Raw genomic sequence first — 21,345 nt, 5'->3', positions numbered from 1 at the left:
TTAACACCCATGCAAATTTATGGAGAGTACGCAGTATTTCAACCATAATATCCTTCCTACCTAATATCCTTCTTGTGTTTTTCCTAATAACATATATACTTGAATATAAGCCGAGTTTTTCAGCCCTTTTTTAGAGCTGAAAAAGCTCCCCTCAGCTTATACTTGAGTGAGGCTCCTTGCTGGCTTATATTAAGTCAGTTTATACTAATGTATAGGTAATAAGAATTGGAGAGTCTTATCTTATTAAAGTCTTATTATTATCTTAAATTACAGTTTTATGGCCGGGCTGTGGCGCAGGCTGTTGAGCAGCTGCTGCAATAAATCACTCTGACCATGAGGTCATGAGTTCGAGGCCAGCCCGTGGCGGGGTGAGCACCCGTCAATTAAAAATAAAATATAGCCCCTGCTCGTTGCTGACCTATCAACCTGAAAGATAGTTGCATCTATCAAGTAGGAAATAAGGTACCACTTATAAAAAGTGGGGAGGCAAGTTTAACTAATTTACAACTGGAATGAGGAAGTGAGGAAGTGCCATCAGAGTGGATGATGAAGCAGCTGCTCCCCCCTGTGGCCAGAATCGAACATCCCCTCAGGAGAAGGTTAAATTGCCTCTGCGTCTGTCTGTCTGTCTGTCTGTCTCTGTCTCCGTTCGATGTGTTTATGGGCATTGAATGTTTGCCCTGTATGTGTATAATGTAATCCACCCTGAGTCCCTGTGGGGAGAGAAGGGCGGAATATAAATACTGTAAATAAATAAATAAATATTCAAAAACATTTAACCTACCGATGTCTCAATTAATGTAATTTTATTGCTATTTTTATTTTAAAAATTTATCTGTAGCTGTTGCATTTCCCACCCCTGGATTATACTCAGGTCAATATGTTTTCCCATTTTTTTGTGGTAAAATTAGGTGCCTTGGCTTATATTCGAGTGCATACACTAATAACTGTATTAAACAAACAAACAATTTTAATTAACATATAAAACACACATATGGGATAATACAAACACACAAACTACATAATAAGCTACCAATACTACAAAATACACCAAACAAATTAAACTAGCTAGCAAAAAAGTATCTCAAACTTACAAACTACAACCATAAAAATAATGACAAAAGCAGAAAGGGGGACGAAATGGGGCACGGTTTCCAACCACCCAGCTGATGGTGATATCTATTTCCTTGTCCAACTTCCTTTAATACTATATTGCTATTATTCTAAACTTATTTCTGCTTATATTTAATATATACTAATCTTCAAAACCAATAACTGATGATCTACCTCAGAGATATCATAAATATGCAACAAAATGTTACCAATCTTGTTTAAATGTTGTTGTTTTGTTTTCCTTAAACAAAATGGTCAATTTATTCATCTCAACCAACCCATACATCACTTAATTTTTCTTGACAACAAAAGGTTTGGGCTCAGGTCTTTGTTAGCTCAGCATTATCATTTCCTGTTTTTCTTTTCAGAGAGGTTATAACAATACTGGAAAGTATAGAGATGTGGTTAGAAAGAAATAGAAATAAAGAATAAAATAACCCCATGGTGACTACTCATGCTGCTATGCTAATATCCTGACACTGAAATCTCATGAAAACATCTGATATAGGAATTAGGCCAAGGTGAAAAGGCTTATGGCAAAGCCATCAATCTGGCCGAAACTGAGCCTGTGTGGTTGGTTGTGATTAGTTGTGAAAATGTCACCTGGTCAAAGGCAACATTCGGATTGGTGTCACCCTCCCCACTGAGCACGTGGTGGGAAGAAAGGAAGATGAACAACCAAAAGAGAACTACAGCAGTTCTTAAGAGTTTAAGGCACAGTGCAGCCGGACGATCAATGAAAGCACATATGACTTTGAGGATCAATGAAAAAACCTCTGTGTGGGAAAGAAACAAGGAGGAATACTCACCAGGCTGGACATGACATCAGAGATTTTTAAAAATAAGAATAAATGTATGCTGAAACACTGCACTAAAATTGTGAGGCATATATTTTTTAGTATCCTTTCCTCTGATGGTGTCATCCAGTCTGGTTCAAACCCACATAAGGATGCGATTGGACTTGGTGTCTTGCATCCCAGATTTTATCATGGAGGAAAGGTGAGATGTGTAAATCTCTTCCTGGGGCATAGGTTTGTACAGAGGGAGAGACAGATTTCAAAGTTTGTGATATAGCGAAGCAAAAAGTGTTGGTTTTTACATGTGAGCTGGTAATGGCATTAAAGTCTTTGCACTCATCACCACCAGTTCCCAGCTCATTCTGTCAGAAAGCTCACATGTATGCTATGCTTGGGCAACATTGACATGTCAACAGCCTAGAACAATGGAAGGATCTAAGGAGAGAGATAAGGGGGCATTCAATAAAGTATCATGGCATTTGATGCAAGTCAGGAAGATAAATGCTAGTATTGTGTGTTGCACAAACCCAAGTAGAAGTAAAATGCTGGATTTAGAGTAGGATGAGGAGTTTCCTTGAAATCTAAGGGCAAACCTTCAATAATAATATAATAATAATAACTTTATTCTTGTATACCATTCCATCTCCCTGAGGGAACTCAGAGAGGCTTACATGAGGATAAATCCCAGCATTATACAATAAAATACAACAACATAAAATACATTACAATCACAACAAATTAATACATCAGAATTATAAAATAAGCCCCACAAGTAGTTTATGGTCTGGAAACATCTACATATGCTATGTGTGCTATAGGCAAATCTGTGTGGGATGTGTGTCCTAGCAAGAAAGTGGCAGTCACATATTGGCACCTACCCAGATGCCACAAACAGGGCTTTGCTCTTCATTCTGAGTTGCCATATTATGTGGCTAGATTTGTCCAGATTCTGGGCCATTTTCCACAATCAGTTGTCCCTGATGTCCTTCTACCCCCATCCAACCTCTCCTTTCCTCCCAGCATGTGATCCCGGAAATGGAATGTGCCTATTTGGCTGTCATGGGCCCCTTCTACACCACCCTATATCCCACGATCTTATCCCAGATTATCTGCTTATCCCAGATTATATGGCAATGGAGACTCATATAATCCAGTTCAAAGCAGATCCTGGGATATAAGGACAGTGTAGAAGGGGCCATGGTTATCCCACTGGAGGTTTAGTGATCACATTGTGTGCTCTTCCAGCATGATTAGCAGGATGTAATAGTATTATAAGGAAAGGATTAGTGTATTCGGGAGAGTAGCACTCTCACAATGAAACCAACTGCTGCTAATGTCTACTGTATGAAAAAACATCCATTATTAAGATAGAGCTGCAAAGTCCTTTCCAATAGTATCCTTGAATTTTAAAGTCTTCATTTATCATTCAAATAATTATTTTAAAAAATCCATACCTGCCTATTAAATATGACATCTGCTTTTACATATTTGGGGAAAAACCTTCATTGAACTTTTAGCCCTTGGAATCTCAGAAATAAAATGAAAGTTCCTGAAATGCATCAATGTTATTGGTTCTGGCATTCTTTAACATACTCTATGGCTCAGTTGGCACAATTTTACAGGTCGTCTGTATAAGATATGAACTAAATTGATATCATTTCCTATTCTTGTAGTGTTAATGCTGCCCTAACTACAGGCCTCCATATTTGTGGGTTTGACATTTGTGGATTAATAATGTCTAGTGCAACTCTGTGGTCCATTTCCAAGAGAAGCCATGCAAGAGGACCTTGGGATTCCTAGTGGGAGATTTTTCCAGGCATTTGTAGATCCTCCAGTGGAATTCTATGGTCAAGATCAACTGAAATTAGTAGAATAATAATAGAATAACTTCATTGTCATTGTACATCATACAATGAAATTAAATGCCATCCCCAATCACATTATATATGTACAGATTACAAAACAAAGCACCAATTCTTCCACATTCTAATCACTATTGCACAACCCCAAATAAATAAATAAATTTGACTATAGATTTGTTCTGGGTAACTTAGATATTCCGAGAGCAATGTTCTCTCCGGTAAAAAATAGTGTTTTCTTTGTTCACGGTTTTTCTACTTTCTACTTACAATCCTAACTCCAACTAATGTGGAGGGCTGACTATATTATATTAGCTATCCTCAATTTGGAAAGTCAGACTACTTTCATCATCACAAATTTCAATGTGACTTGATGATGGTTGATAGGATTCCCAAATCACATTTCCCAGTAGGAGAAATTTAAGGATGACAGCTCTGCCTTGAAAAGTTTTTTTTATTGACTTATATTCCCAAAGTTACTGTGGATGAAGTTTAATGTATCTGTCCCCAGTCTCTGATTTTGGTCTTGAAATCTCAGGGTCTGGGATGCTACTCGTCTCGAAATTCTAATGATGCACATTATATTCCAACACAACCAAAGGAAATAGGAGAAAACTAGAAAGCATGACACAATAACATGAATAATAATTCCTAAACAATCCTTCAGATCCTCAATGAACCATTGATAGAAACAAGTCCAATTAAATTTTATAGGTTTTCTTCTGCTAGGTACAAGAACTTGATTGCACTGTTAATACTGTTTTCAATAACATCTCCAGTGTTGTTTCGCCTCTCTTGTATTTTTTTGTATGGCAAAAAGAGAGATTTGCATTTTAAGATGAAAAGTGTATATTGCATATGTATTTGTGTGGTTAGAGAAATCTTGGCTGCTGCTCAGCTGTCAGTTGCAAACTCCTCTCTTTCCAAACCAATTACTTGTCAAATTGTCAAAGCAATGAGCACTATTATCAAGGAAAATCCAGCCCGCCTTGGCTAAATGATTGCTTCAAATTGCAGCATTTGTTCTGAGTTATGATTTATTCTTTCCAAATGGACGTCAGGAAGAAAGCAGGCTTTCCTTGGTAATAGCAATGTTTGGATTTATTGTCAGTAGACATTACTGAATACATTTTTATGGAAAGTGGGTATTGAAAAAAATAAAATAAAACAGTCATATCAGATTGTCCTCTTCTGGCATGGCTCCATTGTCATCTAAATTTACAGATGTCCAGAATGTTTTTTTAAAACATTAAAAAGCCACATTTCTCTTCCTGGCTGAATGTTTGCTTTTGATGCCTTCTTAGGCATGCCTACAGAGATGGAAACTTCAATGAGTTCAATGGAGCTTTCTTCCAGGTGTGTGTGGTCCTAACAGTCTTCTTATGACTTTCATGGTGTCAGCAAATAGAAAGTATCCACGTAGGGCTGACGAATACTTTGTGGTCATTTCACTTCATGCTTAATGGTCAATTTTGAAACATTAAAGCTGGGGCTGTGCACCAAAAAGGGGTGGGAATAGGAGGATGCAAACTGAATTTTATGACCCATATAAACATTATTCAACACACACACGTCCCCTACACATAGCTGACCCTTCTGCATAATTTATACTGCTTCCTCTGATGGGGATGGCCAAAGGTCTATGAGGGCACTTGAAGCTCCTTGCCCATCTGTCACTGGAAAAATTATACTGCTATTTGTTTAGCCTGAGTTGTATTGCATTATGCATATGTGCACACACACACACACACACTTCTCTGTCTTTTAAAGCTAATCTCTTGTTCATCTCTTGCTAAAGATAGAAAACAGACTTGCATTTAATCAATACACCATGTGATATCTTTTAACACAGGGGTGGGAACTGCATGCTCCCTCCAAATGTTGTTGAACTGCAATGGTGATGAAGGTTTGGAAATACAACTGAGTGAGCAGCATCTGCAGGGAAAGCTATTTTCTACATCCAGAAACAGGAAAAGAAGACATGTTTCCCAATTACTTGGAATTCTTCTTAAAAAATTGTATACAGCAGCAAAGCACGGCTAGCATATAATTGGAACTCTCCCAAGCAGTCTCCCGTTTACATATGTAAGTAGAGTCAGTCCTCCACATTCATTGAGGTTAGGGGTGCAAGACCCTTACAAAAATGAAAAAACTGCAAATAAAAAACTGCTATTTTTACCTTGAAGAATACCCCTTTTGGAATATCTTGCTCCTCCAGCATGAGTTTATGATCAACTTTGGTGGATGATGAAACCAGATTGTTTTCTGCTGCTCCAGACACTAGGATGTTGGAGAACTGGATCCAAATTATAGAAAAAGCAATTTCACCTAAGTATTAGGGGGAAATCTCTCAAGTTTAGAGCTGTTCAATAATTAATATGCTGCCTTAGGGTGTTGAAGAGTCTCCATCCCTGGAAGTTTTTCAGCAGAGGTTGGATAGCCACCTGTCAGATGTGCTTTAACTGTGTCATCCAACATGGCAGGGAATTGGACTGGATGGCTCTTGTGATCTCTTCCAATTCCACGATTTTATGATTCTATGATCTACCCATGTCTTAGATACAGTATATCTCACTGAAAATTTCTCACCAACTGTCAAGCACCATTGTTCAACTGACAGCTCCATTCTGCTCTGAGGAGCACCCTATCTAACAAATAGAAACCCACTGAGTTGAGACACTTCCCCACTATGCCACCCAACTGGGAAAATAAATGTCACTGCTATATATTACCTCTCTTTGCCTAGCCCTTGATCTACTGTACTGCTGGCAATTATATTCAAAGATGGCTTTTCTGGCTGTCACTACTGAGTACTCTTACTAAGTTCTTTGTCGGGAGCTGCCAGCAGCAAAAGAAGAAATACCTGCTTCCTAGATGTCAATGGGAATCAGTACCTTGTCAGAGAACAGGCTGGAGAATGGCCTATAAAGCAGTGATCGGAATCATGCAGCCCTTCAGACATGATATAGGACTGCAAATTCCAGCAGCCCTAATCAGAATAACCAATGGAAAAGGAGGCTGGAAGTTGCACTCCAAGAGCATATACGGAGTCTCTCAGACTCCCATCTGCAGACGGAAGCTAAAGTTTGGCAGTATATCATTTTTTATCTTCTTACTGTTTTCTGATTTGGTGGATGTAGGCTACTCAAAGGCAACAAGCATCTTGGGGTTTGTTCCCGCATTTTGGACAGAAGGCTTCATACACCTGAGCCTTTCTAGCCTATTGCTGTTGAATATTTCAGTAACAACTTACGTCATCACACTAAATCAGTGTCCTACTTCCACTCTGTCTTCGGGATGGAACCCCATGTTGGCCATCACTTGACATTGCGGGACTTCTGGTGGAGGCTCCACCCCCAACCAGGGTTGAAGCATCATTGGACACTTCCCCTACAATAGTAGAGGCTTCCCTTATTGTACTATCTCTAATAGAGCCAGCACAGATCCTCTGCAGAATGGAGATGCTTCCCATGTATGATGGGAAAAGCATCGCTGAGAGGGAACTGCATGCAGGATGATAGATTTGCCCCACTGCTCCTCTCTTTTTGCTGCAAAGCCAGGCAAAGCGGGACACTTCACCTGGCCTTTGTGATGAGGCCCTTCATTATGACAAAATGTGGGGAAATTTCTTTTTGGACTACAGCTCCCAGAATTCCCCGAACAGAAATGCCATTGGCTAGGAGATTTGGGGAACTGAAGTTCAAACATGAGCATTACCTGTCTCTGCAGGATGTCACTGGAGTTACATCCAGTGAAGATGAAAGTTCTTCTTCATGCTGCTTCCTCTGGATTTCCTTGAGATATGCTTGTTGTCCTTCTACAGGTTATTTTGATTAAAGCAGATATTTAATATCTTAGTTGGTCAGCTGTTGAAGGAGATCTAACCAGTTGGGTGATGGGTGATTGGGTGATGGGCATAACTTCCATGGTTATGTTTTTTTTTTTAAAATAAATAAATAAATAAAAAAGATCTTATTTTTTCATTTGATTTTTACCACTGTTAGTTCCCATGTGTAATTGTTTTTGCTGGAAAATTTGATGTAAATTCATAAATATATTTTTTTTCGTGTCAGGAGCAACCGGAGTTGCTTCTGGAGTGAGAGAATTGGCCGTCTGCAAGGACGTTGCCCAGGGGATGCCCGGATGTTTTTTTTTTTTGGATGTTTTACCATCCTTGTGGGAGGCTTCTCTAATGTCCCCGCATGGAGCTGGAGATGATAGAGGGAGCTCATGTGTGCTCTCCCCAGGTGGGATTCGAACATGGCAGCCTTCAGGTCAGCAACCCAACCTTCAAGTTGCGAGGCTTTTATCCCCTAGGCCACCGGAGGCTCCATAAATAAATTAGAAATAGCCAGAGGAGGTAGGGATGTGAAAAAAAATGAAGACAACCTATTTAAAAAATCTGATAACCTCCACCAGATGTTTCACCTCCAGACCAAGGGCCTCAAGCTTGTGATAGGAGACATAGCTACAAAACAGACTGTGTATACTCATATATAGTCTAGAAACTTTAGTTTAAAAATTGACCAAAAATACTTGAGTTGACTTATCCATGGATCAGTGAAAAAACCATCTCTAAGTAAAATGGTGAAAGATGAAAGCAGAGCTCATCCTGAGAGAACTCAAAAGTAATACCGACTCCCTTCACTCTGTTGCAGCAGCATTCTCGCCATTTTGAAGGCATGGAGAAATTGTGACCAATGAGGTGGCTGGGCCCTAGTGGCAGTGCTTCCCTTTTTCCCCTGTCTGTGGAATAGCCTAAACCAAAATACCATAATCCTTAATTTTGGTCCCAAAACTTGTCATCAATTTATACATGGGTTTAACCTATACTAGAGTATATACGGTATCTGTGATAGCTCAACTGCCTCCCCTGTCTACCTATTCTCAGTTACAGCCCCTTAAGGCTAGCTATTTTCTGGTCAATGGAAAGCACAAAAGCATCCATATTTTCCCCAAGAGACACCACTAGTACATACAGTAGAGTCTCACTTATCCAACACTCGCTTATCCAACGTTCTGGATTATCCAACACATTTTTGTAGTCAATATTTTCAATATATCGTGATATTTTGGTGCTAAATTTGTAAATACAGTAATTTCTACATAGCATTACTGCATATTGAACTACTTTTTCTGTCAAATTTGTTGTATAACATGATGTTTTGGTGCTTAATTTGTAAAATCATAACCTAATTTGATGTTTAATAGGCTTCTCCTTATTCTCTCCTTATTATCCAACATATTCGCTTATCCAACGTTCTGCCGGCCCGTTTATGTTGGATAAGTGAGACTCTACTGTACTACCATAAGTTCTCTGGAGGTTCCTGTGGATGATGTCAGTGCCTCTGTATCCCATTCTAAGGAGGTTTCTGCATGCTTATCTGCTGATACTTCCATTCTCGATCAACTAGGGAATAAGCATAGGTGCCTGTTTTGGGTGGGGGGAGGTTTGTAGTGAATTCAGACCTTCACAAGGAGCAAAAAGGTACAACTTATATCATTGTAATTTACCAACTGATGCCATCTGAGGATTTTTTTTGGTTGAGTGTTCTACATTTTTGTGCAAAGCTAGTGCCTTTTCCCTTTATGATGCCAAGCACCACACGCTCACATCAAGTACAGGCAGGCAGGCTGTTTGATGAAAAAGATGCAAAAAAGCATCCAGCACTTAAAAAAAATCCAAATGTCCATGTAATTATTGTAATTAGCACAAAAAAAATCTGCAAATGTGAAACCTTAAGTATAACAAACATTTCATCATCTTTAGATGAGGGAAGCCCCATTCCACCTTCATTTTATCACTTGCAAAAATGAGACAAGTGTACGTCTATAGCCCAAGGAGAACAGTCTTTCTTGTAGTGTTCACAGTGTTTCTGAGTGAATTTCTTTTAGAGATGGAGCACTACATCTCCCGCCTTACTGTATGTATTTGTGTACAAATATACAATTTTTAGTAAAAAAATTGATCCCCAAAACCTGTGTGTACTTATCTAGAGCTTGATAAAAGTAACTCTTTTATATATAAAAGGAGCCATTCTGTTCTTTGGAACCTCTTCTCGCCTTTTTGGATGCCTGAATGGGAAAACAGCAGTGGGATGGTTGGCCCTGAAGCGGTGCTGGTACTTCTCCCTCTCTGTAGAATGACCCTGGAGCTAATCATGGGTCATATCAAAAATCTATAATTCTGCCCCAAAAATCTGCCATTGACTTTGGAACATTGTATAATGAGCTGGAACATTGTAGTATGTTCCAGCTAGAGATTATATAAACATAAACAAACCCTTCTGTACAAACCTGCGTGGCAAATCCCAAGTACAAATGCATGCAACGTAAGCAACTCCATGGTCCAAACCAACAAGAAAGCAATACTTTTGATCAAGGGTCCCCAAACTCAGGCCCGCAGGCTGGATGCAGCCCTCCAAGGTCATTTACCTAGTCCCTGCCCTGAACTTTAGACTTGGTTGCCTTAAGTCTGAAAAGACTTGAAGACAAACAACAATAATCCTAATTTGCTTAACTATCTCATCAGCCCAAAGCAGGCCCACACTTCCTATTGAAATACTGATAAGTTTATGTTGGTTAAAATGTTCTTCATTTTAAATATTGTATTGTTATTTCATGGGTTTTTTTGGCACTACAAATAAGATATGTGCACTGCAGTGTGCATAGAAATTCATTCATTTTTTCAGACTATATTCCAGCCCCCCAACAGTCTGGTGAATCATGAACTGGCCCTTTGCTTTAAAAGTTTGAGGACCCCAGCTTTACATGGAGCCACAGCAGCACAGTGGTTTCAGCATTGGACTATGACTTTTCAGAATAGGGTTCAAACTCCGCTTGGCCATAATAAACACTGGGTGACCTTGGAAAAGTCACACACTCTTAGTCCTAGAAAACCCTGTGATAGGTCTACCTTAGGGTTCCTATAAGTCAAGACAATTCGAAGAAAGAGAACAACAAAAATCTTTATTGAGCTTCCTCTCAAAGGAAAGAACAAATAATTTTAGTAATTTTCTTTCCACAGTGAAAATGTGTTTGAAAACTCAATTTTTGATCACTATTCATAATGGACTACACAGAGCTCACATGTGTTAGTTTTGCGCGGAAACATTATTTTCTATTGAGAAAAATGCTGTTGGCTGTTAAGAAAGTTTTGTTTTTGTGCAGCACAATCACATCCAAATTTTGTGCACAATAAGTTCCAACTGTGAAATTTTGGTCAGTCTGGGAGTCTTTTGTCAGTGTTTCTTGACATGCTTTTCAACCATTTAAAATATTTTTCCATCCCCAACATGTGCCTACCGCTTGAAAAAAGGTCAAACTGAAACAGTTAGCTATATTTGAGACGTACTTGGAATTCAGGTTGGAAGCATACAGTTTAGCACTGCTGTATTGGAAATAACTGCACCCAGTCTCTGGGCACATATCCCTTTGGTAATAAATGGTAATCATAGCCCTACTGAAAAGGAAAAATGATGTCATATCCATTTGGCAAATGTGAATCTCCATGAACATGTGGAGACCACCTTTTGAAAACCCCTAGTCAAAAAAAGCATGACCTTGTTAGTCAACTCTTTGAACAGGTGATATTCACAAGCATTAATGTAATGGCACACAGGTAACTCAGCTGTTAAACTGAAGAAACATGTCTTTAAACTGCCAGGGATAAAGACATGCCACTACTAAAATATATTTGGTTAGCGGGGTTTTAAAAATGTTTCTTTGCAATTGCAGTTGCCCAAAAGATATATACTCCCTTGAAACCTCTTAGTTTAAAATGTGCACTCGGAGATAAAAGCAAAGTTTTCTTTGAAAAATAACATATCTTGTTTACTCATAAACATCTTGTATTAATTCACCATACAGGCACATTTCTTATTGAAGTTCAGTTACAGTTAGGCTGTAGCTTCTCTGTGTTGAGTACACAGGACATCGTTTTAAATCAATTGTCCATAGTCTTTAAGTATAGTTAACTCATTGAAATCTATAAGTCATACTTCTCTACTAAAGTCCAAACAGCAACATGCATCCACCTCCACTGAGGTCTGGATACATACATCTGCTTTCATTGAAGGCCAAACAAATACTGAAGACAAAATGGAGTCTTGAGTCTGAACATACCCAGTAAAATCACATGCTATAGTCCCTCCCACACCAATGAGATACAGTCAAACTGGCAAATCAACACACACACAGAACACAAGCTAGCAAATATATACATAAATAAATAAATAGTGAAAGGCTTTGGGAGGTTGCTATGTATTTCCAACATGCTGTATCAAAACTCAAGAGCTGCATATGAAAAACAAGCCACACATGACTTCTCAATACATATATTAGCATGGTACAGAGCATTGGTTCCCAACCTTTGGGCCTCCAGATGTTTTGGACTTCAGCTCCCACAATTCCTAACAGCTGGAAAGTTGGCTGGGATTTCTAGGAGTTGAAGCCCAAAATACCTGGAGGTCCAAAGGGAACCACTGGTATAGATATTTACGTGTTGGCCCAGGAGACCGAGAGACTAGGATTTGAATCCATTCAGCAAGTCACACTCTCTCAGCTTCAAAGAATGACAAAGGTCAACACCCTCAAAATAAATCTTGCCAAGAAAACCTTAGGATTGATTTGTCTTAGGGCCATCATATGTCAGAAATGACTTGAGGGCATACAACAACAATATCAATGTTATATAGCAAGAACAAAGAGAGAGTGTGATGTAGTGAATTAGGTGTTGATTAGTTCCTGCTGAGCCACAAAACACCATACTTTGAGCCTGCCACTTTCTCTCTGACTCACCAACCAGTTATATAAAGCTATATTGATAACCTGATGCTTTAAAAGTAGCATCTAACTTTAACATTGGAATAAATAACTAAACAAATAAATAGGTTGAGTGATATAGCTGTTAGTGGAAACCTCACCTTTCCCAATTAATTCATCACCCTTCCCGAATTCAGTGCCTTTGATGATTCAGACTACAAGATCCACATCCTCAGCTGCTAGGGTTTAGAATAATAAGAGCTGTTGTACAACTCAACTGAGTGGGCAGGATTGAAGAAGACTTGTGCAAAGGATGTTCCAAACAATTGAGGCAAACCATAACCAAGTCAAACAGAGAGCTCAAGACTACAGTTAGTTTAATCTATAAATATTTCATACAAACAGCTGACATCATGGCACAGCTCAATTCCCACATGACTCAGGTTTCTTCCTACTTCTAATCATACTGTAATAATACATGTTGCTCTTAAAGAAGCAAGAGTGATGTTCTTATTCACTGTTAAAAAGAAGGTTGTATCATCCTTGCTTGTAGTACATTAGGGAACTGTTTATATCCTTCCTCCCACTAAGCTACTCCCATAATGTAAAACTTCCTTGAAAGTAGCTTAGTAATGCCTTTTAGAAGACTGGCATTCCACATGCAAGTTTACTGATGAATGATCTATCTAGATCTATCCATCCATCTATTAAAAATGCTGCTTCTAACTGCAGCTTAAAAGCAGCACAGTGAGCACTATGACCTCATTATATTAAGCATAGCATAAACATATGGAAAATGAGAGCACTATAGGTTAAGATTGAAATGTAATATGTCTTTTGCTCAAATAAGGACAGGATTCTTTGACCACAAGGTTTGGGAGTATATTTAGTAGGGTCTTTACGACATCAATTATGTCTTAAGTGAGAAATCCATCTTTGGTGACCTACTGCAAAGGATCTATCATGAGATCTCAGTGTACCATCTTTCTACCACTGGGACAGATTAAGTCAAATAATGAGAAAAGTTAGTAGATTTTTAAGTTTTCCTTTGAGAGTTTAAGAGAGCTGAATCAACTCAATTGCTTGAACCCAATGCCTAAAATTTGGCAGGATTAAGCTACTGTGTCTTTCTGTTTCATGTTGGTGTGTTAAAAGAAACCTCCCAAAGATAATATTGCTTTTGTTTCCAATGAAAACAGGTTGGAGATACTAAAATTCAAATTTCCATTCAGATTCAAATGTGAATCTGGACGGATCAGGTCCAATTCATGGCCAAATTGAAATCTGTGAATTAGCCTGTAAATCAAATTTGGGGTTCCTTGTATAGTTCTAAAAGTAGAAGTAAAAAAAGAGGTCTCCAGGGAACTAATACAGATTCTGGAATAGTCTTACCAACTGGTGCACTCCATATTGTTTTGGATTTCACCTCCCATCATCCCTTGCCGTCATAATCAGTGGAAGACAATTCTAAAGGCTTTATAGGTTTGGGAGGGTTACTTTACAAGGGAAGTCTTTCCATGTCTGGGACATAAGGCAGTATGATCTAGAGCAGTGTTCTCAACCTGGGGTCCCCAGATGTGTTTGGCCTTCAACTCCCAGAAATCCTGACAGCTGGTAAACTGGCTGGGAGTTCTAGGAGTTGTAGGCCAAAAACATCTGGGAATTCCAGGTTGAGAACAACTGATCTAGAGGCAAAGCTCCCCTTTTCCTCCATCCGTTCTTACTCAAATAATTTCTTCTATTTCATTTCACCAAAACCAACATAGACACTTGTGATGATCATTTGATTCAGTTCAAAATTGATGGAACTCAAACTTGTACAAAATCTTAATCACTTGCAACCCAACAAGTTGATTGCTTTCCACCAACCATATACATATTATCATCAGGGAACTACCAACAAGAGAACTGAGGGTCAAAGAATGAGGAGATCACAATACTTGAGTCATGAGCTGCATTTAGCTTGGTGGCTCACAAGATGCATTTCAGATATGGTGAATCTTTGGGAGAACAAGTGGAAGAACCCATTGACCTTCATGACCCCCTCAGGCTTGAAGATGGGCCCTAGGCTAAAGCAGTTTTCCAGCTCATGCTTTGACCAAAGACCCAGCATGAGGAAGAGGGAAGGAGAACCAAACCTTTCTCAGCCATCACTTGCATAAAGTCAGGACTCAGTTATCTTCTGCAAGCAGTAACTGAATGTATAATCTACTTAGAGTCTCTATGTTACTGTTTCTGGTCTGTGATTAGTGATGATAATGGAGATTAGGCTGTGTGGTGAAGCAAATAGGTGAATCACTGGATAGTGATAGGAGAAAACTGTGTGGCTTCATTTCATGTTAGCATCCAAATAATGGAGTTTGTGGAGGGCAAAAGGTCTTTGCCAGATAAGGTCCACAGGCAAGATGTTTCCCATCCACATTTCACAGGATTGTCAAGAGTGATTAATCTGCCAGATTACATTCACATCTCTTGCAAGGCTTGAAAATCTGTGATGTTTTAGATAAAGGTAAAATTGTGAAGGTTGCAAAGTATTTCAAAATCAGAAAAGGAAATGATAACAATCAGTCTGGAGAACAGTGATAAGGGGTGCTGCAGGTTTTTGTCTAGAAGATTTTTGGCTAGGAGATTTGGGGAACTGAAGTTCAAACATAAACATTACCAGTCTTGGTCTCTGTAGGATGTCATTGGAGTTACATCCTTATAAACAACTTGGCTGAAGGAGAAGATGAGGTCAGACTTGTAGATCATATCAAACAGGGAATGGTAGTTAATATTTTAAAATACAGGCAGGGATTAAAGATGATTTTGCATGAAGAACTGGGCAAAACTTAGCAACATAAATATCAGTAAAGTAAACTTGAGCCGGCAGTGGGATGCCGGAACTGAAGAAGGCGAATGAAATTCTAGACTAGTGGTTCTCAACCTGTGGATCCCCAGATGTTTTGGCCTTCAATTCCCAGAAATCCTAACAGCTGGTAAACTGACTGGGATTTCTGGGAGTTGTAGGCCAAACCATCTGGGGACCCACAGGTTGAGAATTACTGTTCTATATTGTACCAACCAATGTCCACATCATAAATAGTAATTCTGTAACTCTAAAGTTTCATTGGACTACTTGTTATGGGTACCACAACTATAGAAAAATATTGACCACCTGGAGCATGTTTAGAACTGGTTGATGACATACCCAGAGAACAAGTCATATAAGGAATTTAGAAAACAATGGCTATGTTTAAGCTTGGTGAAGAAACAGTTTAGAACTGATAGGATGGCAGATTTCATATATTTGATATATATATTTCATATAGAAAATGTTCTTTCTGTTGATCTAGAGAATAGGCTCTGAATGAGTAGGTTCAAAGAACAATAAATTAGATTCTGACCAGGAATTGGAAATAACCATAGAAGGTGGTCTAAGTAAAGTGAGCTGACTCCTAAGATGGTAGATTTTCTTTTATTAGATGTTTCAAATTGGAGGCTGCATATCCACCTGTCAATAAAGCTGGAATAGGGGATTTTCTATATTGGCAGGGTGTTGGATTACATAGCCTTTGTAGTCACTTCAGATGCTATGCTTCTATAAAATAAGTATACATGAAAGTCCACAGGTGTCTCAAAACACAATTGTAAGGATTCATTGGGAGCTTGCTCTTTAATGTTCATATCTTTGGTGTTATAATGTTCCTTGTTCCCTTCAGTATATCTTGGAGTCAACAAAGTACAACCAAAATTTATGCAGTTTATATCAGAAGTACATCTCACCAATTAAAAGGAAATTTATTCCAAGGAAAGATTTCAACATTAATTTCTGTATATTCACATTTGACATGTGGAAAGAAATATCCTTAAGAAAAACCTCTGCCAGATTCAGCTAAATGAAGAATAATCTAAAAGTTTTCAAAAACTACAATGAGGAGTTAACTCTCACTACACTTCCATGTGGTCAAGTCATATAGATTGAATCACTGATCTTTAGCTTGTTTCCTCACCCAATCCAAGATCCTCAATGCAAAGCGAAGAAACAAGATTTATTCTTCTTCTAGATCAGTGGTTCTCAACCTGTGGGTCCCCAGTTGTTTTGGCCTATAACTCCCAGAAATCCCAGCCAGTTTACCAGCTGTTAGGATTTCTGGTAGTTGAAGGCCAAAACATATGGGAACCTACAAGTTGAGAACCACTGTTCTAGAGGATATATGGATATTGCTTAAAGCTCTATGAGAAGTGTTCAGTACCTTGAGTGTTGAAATGTACTGTAGAATTATCCATGATTGTTCTATTAATATTAAGCCAATGGGATTTTAGGCTGCATCAAAAGGAGTCTAGTGTCTAGATCAGTGGTTCTCAGCCTGTGGGTCCACAGGTGTTTGGCCTTCAACTCCCAGAAATCCCAACAGCTGGTAAACTGGCTGGGATTTCTGAGTTGTAGGCTAAAACACCTGGAGACCCACAGTTTGAGAACCACTGATCTAGATGGAGGGAAATCATGATGGCTCTCTATTTGGCTTTGGTTACACATCACCTGGAATACTGTGACCAGTTCTGAGCACCATAATTTAAGAGAGATATTGGCAAGCTGAAATGTGTCCAGAGAAGGATTAATAAATGATCAAACGTCTGGAGACCATGAATCCATATGAGGATCATCTTAAAAAGTTGACGAAGAGAAGGCTGAGAGGAGTCAGATAGCCATGTATAAATATGTGAAGAGATGTCATAAAGAAGAGGGAGAAGGCTCATTTTATTTGCTGTCCTGGAAACCAGGACTGAGAGTAATGGGTTCATATTATAGGAAAGGAAATTCCACCTGAACATTAGGAAGACCTTCCTGACCGAAAGAGCTGTTCAGCAGTGGAACTCTTTGCCCCGGAGAGTGGTGTAAGCTCCTTCTTTGGAAGCTTTTAAACAGAGGCTGCATGGCCACCTGTCAGGAGTGCTTTGACTGTGCTTTTCCTGCATGGCAGAGGGTTGGACTAAAAGGCCCATGTGGCCTTTTCCAACTCCATAATGCTGTGATTAGCAAAAATAAAACCAAGATAAAACAACAAAACAATAGTGAAGGGGCTCTAGTACTTGCTCCACCTACTTGCATGTGTCTTTTACCCAACAACATGGGAATTTATTAGGGCCTTGGATTGTGTGATTTTAATAACTGATGTAATTGTTTTTAGATGTTTTTAATCCTTTGGTTTTTAGCGTAAATGTGTATCAACTGTATGTTATTTTTAAGGCATTTAATTGTTGTTGATGTGTGAAGTCCCTCTGAGTCCCCCTCGGGGTTGAGAAGGGCAGAGTACAAATGTGGTAAATAAATAAATGCACATCTGCAGTGTTCAAATACATGATTTTACATATGGTGAGGCAGACCAACACTGATTTTCCTTCATGGTAATCTTTAATCATTTGGCAAACATGGAATAGGGAACAGGGCCAAGAATACAGTGTCAGATACCTATTTCTCAGACCTTTAGAATTGCACAAGAGTCAAGTAGAAGCATCCACAGCAAAGTTAAAACAATCCCACTCTCCTGTGGGTCTTGGCTTATTCATATTTGGTGGCTAGCCACCAAGATTTTCTTAAGACATCACTAGAAAGTGGCTGGAAAAGTCTCTACCTACCGATCCCTCTCTGTATCTTTGATACAATGCTCTTTAACTAGTTGTAGATTTGTGCTCTCGGAGGCTTTCATGGCCAGAATCACTGGGTTGTTGTGAGATTTCTGGGCTGTATGGCCATATTCCAGAAGCATTCTCTCCTGACATTTCACTGGCACCTATGGCAAGCATCCTCAGAGGTTGTGAGGTCTGTTGGAAACTAGGCAAGTGGGGTTTATATATCTGTGGAAAGTCCATGTTGGGAGAAAGAACTCTTGTCTTTTTGATGCAAGTGTGAATATTGCAACTGATTCCCTTGATTAGCATTTAATGGCCTTGCAGATTCAAAGCCTGGCTGCTTCCTGCCTGAGGGAATCCTTTGTTGGGAGGTGTTAGCTGAACCTGACTGTTATTGTTTCCTGTCTGGAATTCCCCTGTTTTTGAGTGTTGTTCTTTATTTACTGTCATGATTTTAGAATTTTTAAATACTAGTAGCCATAATTTGTTCATTTTCATGGTTTTCTCCTTTCTGTTGGAATTGTCCCCATGCTTGTGGATGTCAATGGCTTCTCTGTGTATTATGACGGGGTGGTGGTTAGAGTAGTTCAGCATTTCTGTGTTCTCACATAACATACTGTGTCTAGATTGGTTCATCAAGTGCTCTGCTATGGCTGACTTCTTTGGTTGAATTAATCTGCAGTGCCTTTCATGTTTCTTGATTCGTATTTGGGTGCTCCGTATGGCCAGGGCCAGCTAACACCTCCCAACAAAGGATTTCCTAGGCTGTAAGCAGCCAAACTTTGAAGCTGATAGGCTATTCAATGCTAATCAAGGTGGCCAATTGCAACATTCATACTTGCCTCATACAGACAAGAGTTCTTTCTCCCAGCCTGAACATTCCACAGATATATAAACTTGCCTAGTTTCCAGAAGACTTCACACCTCTGAGGGTGCCTGCCATAGATGTGGGAGAAATGTCAGAAGGGAATGATTCTGGAACATGCCCACACAGCCGGAAAACTTGCAGCAACCCAGTTTTTTTTCATGTCAAGAGCAACTTGAGTCGCTTCTGGAGTGAGAGAATTGGCTGTCTGCAAGGACGTTGCCCAGGGGACGCCCGAATGTTTTGATGTTTTTATCATCCTTGTGGGTGGCTTCTCTCATGTCTCCGCATGGAGCTGGAGCTGATAGAGGGAGCTCATCCACGCTCTCCCTGGGTGGGATTCAAACCTGGCAGCTTTCAGGCCAGCAACCCAACCTTCAAGTCAGGAGGCTTTAGTCCACTACGCCACCTGGGGCTCGTAACAACCCAGTGATTCCAGTCATGAAAGCCTTCAACAACACAACTCTACTAAAACTTCGGTAGCAAGCTTCTTTATCTCAGGCTCAAAAGAGCCTTTCCTGAACTATCCTGTCCCTTTATTCTGTACCGTTAGTCAGGGACAAACTGCTCGCCTTGGATGTCTGAGTAGATTTGTCTAGATAGGAGCAAAGTTCGATCAAGGGAGAGACAAGAACCGAGTTGTGAGATTCAGCACCGCGGATGCGCCGAGGGAGAGACGGAGGCTCCCAATAGCGCTGTCCTTGGTGCTGATTTCTTCTAACTGAGACCGCTAAGCTGCCCTTTCCCTTGCTTTCTTCCCGAGCTCCTCCGCCCTTTTCTCAATATGTATAGCGTGGTCTCTTCCTCTCCCTCCCCACCCCACTCTACCTTTTGCCATATCGAGCTATCCCAGATCCCATAAGGAGTCTTCCCAGATCCAAGGCACCTCCAGGACGTCTCCTCCTCCCTTCCCCTGCATGAGCAACTCCTACAGAATCGAGCATGCTCTTCCCACCTCCCCAGATCCCCGCACCCTCTATTGAGATCTTTCCCTGGCAGCTATCCTGCCCCACAATATCCTACCACCAGATCCTCGCCCTCCCACCCATTCAGTCCGTACTGTCCTCCTCCTTTCTTCTAAAGCAGCAAGCCATCCTTCCACAATATCCCCCCCCCCCCAGAAGTCTCTCGATCTCCCCCTCTTTCCTGTCCAGGTCATTTTCCCCAAAAGGGAGGTACTACACACACCTCACTCCAATATCCAATGCTAGAACTCTCGCCCTCTCCCCAGATGCTCCCCTCTCAATCCAGGCAACTTCTACAAAAGCCAGCTATCCAGTATGCCATACCAGGAGTCCTTCCATCTCTCGATCTTACCCCACTTCCATTTTCAGGGCAATTTTCAGAAAAGCAAGCTAATACCCCCCTCCAAACCATCACCAAAATCTGAGCCCAATTTCCCATCCCAGGAGTCTTTCTAAATAAAGCATCTTCTCGACAAATTCCGGCTCGGGAAGGGGAGGGGGTAGATCTCTCTAACGCTGTGAGGGTTGCTGTGAGTTTTCTGTGCTGTATGGCTATGTTCTCAAAACACAGTTGTAGGCATTCATTGAGGCCCCCGGTGGCGTAGAGGGGTAAAGCCTTGTGACTTGAAGGTTGGGTTGCTGACCTGAAAGCTGCCAGGTTCGAATCCCACCCAGGGAGAGCGCGGATGAGCTCCCTCATGAAAGCCTTCGACAACATTTCTACTCCAATATCCCACCCCTTTAGCCCTTCTGCTAGCCTTCCCCTTCATATGTAACGTCTACAAAAGCCACACCCCAAATCTTCTGGCCCCCACTCCTCATCTCTGCCCGTTTCCCTCGCTTTCCTTTTCCCCGGCAGCTTCTGAACCAGTGGTTCTCAACCTGTGGGTGTTTTGTTCTACAACTCCCAGAAATCCAAGACAGTTTACCAGCTGTTAGGATTTCTGGGAGTTGAAGGCCAAGACACCTGGGGACCCACAGGTTGAGAACCACTATTCTAAACAGTGAGCAGGGCCATAGCCAGAAAAAAAATTCGGGTGTGTGTGTGAGAGAGAGAAACTTTTTTTTAGCAAATCATAAAGAGTACAGTAGTTCCATAACGCAACATAATTGAGAAATCAGGCTCCTTCGATAAACTTGAGTGGACACTCAAGCAGGGCCGTAGCCAGAAAATGTTTTGGGAAGGGTTTTGAAAATTTCGGGGGGGGGGGGTTGAACCCCTGACCCATCCGCCCCCAGGGTTCAGACCTCTCAATATCTGCTTGAGATAGTGCCTGGAGGGACTCTTAATTTTTTTGCGTCTCATAGATTTAGCATGAGGATTTGGTTAACCAGTTAAAATTCATGAGTAAAACAGGTTTATTTTTTTA

At 40.2% G+C, this 21,345-nt stretch overlaps 1 protein-coding gene across 1 annotated transcript in view; it reads right to left on the bottom strand.

Annotated features, from left to right (window-relative positions):
- Positions 1-21,345, bottom strand: part of grin3a (glutamate ionotropic receptor NMDA type subunit 3A) — a 219,151-nt gene that overhangs the window by 196,284 nt on the left and 1,522 nt on the right. The gene's annotated exons all lie outside the window — the stretch shown is intronic.

Source organism: Anolis carolinensis, chromosome 2 (assembly GCF_035594765.1).
Source record: "Anolis carolinensis isolate JA03-04 chromosome 2, rAnoCar3.1.pri, whole genome shotgun sequence".
NCBI lineage: Eukaryota > Metazoa > Chordata > Lepidosauria > Squamata > Dactyloidae > Anolis > Anolis carolinensis.
This window is presented reverse-complemented; position numbering and strand designations above follow the sequence as displayed.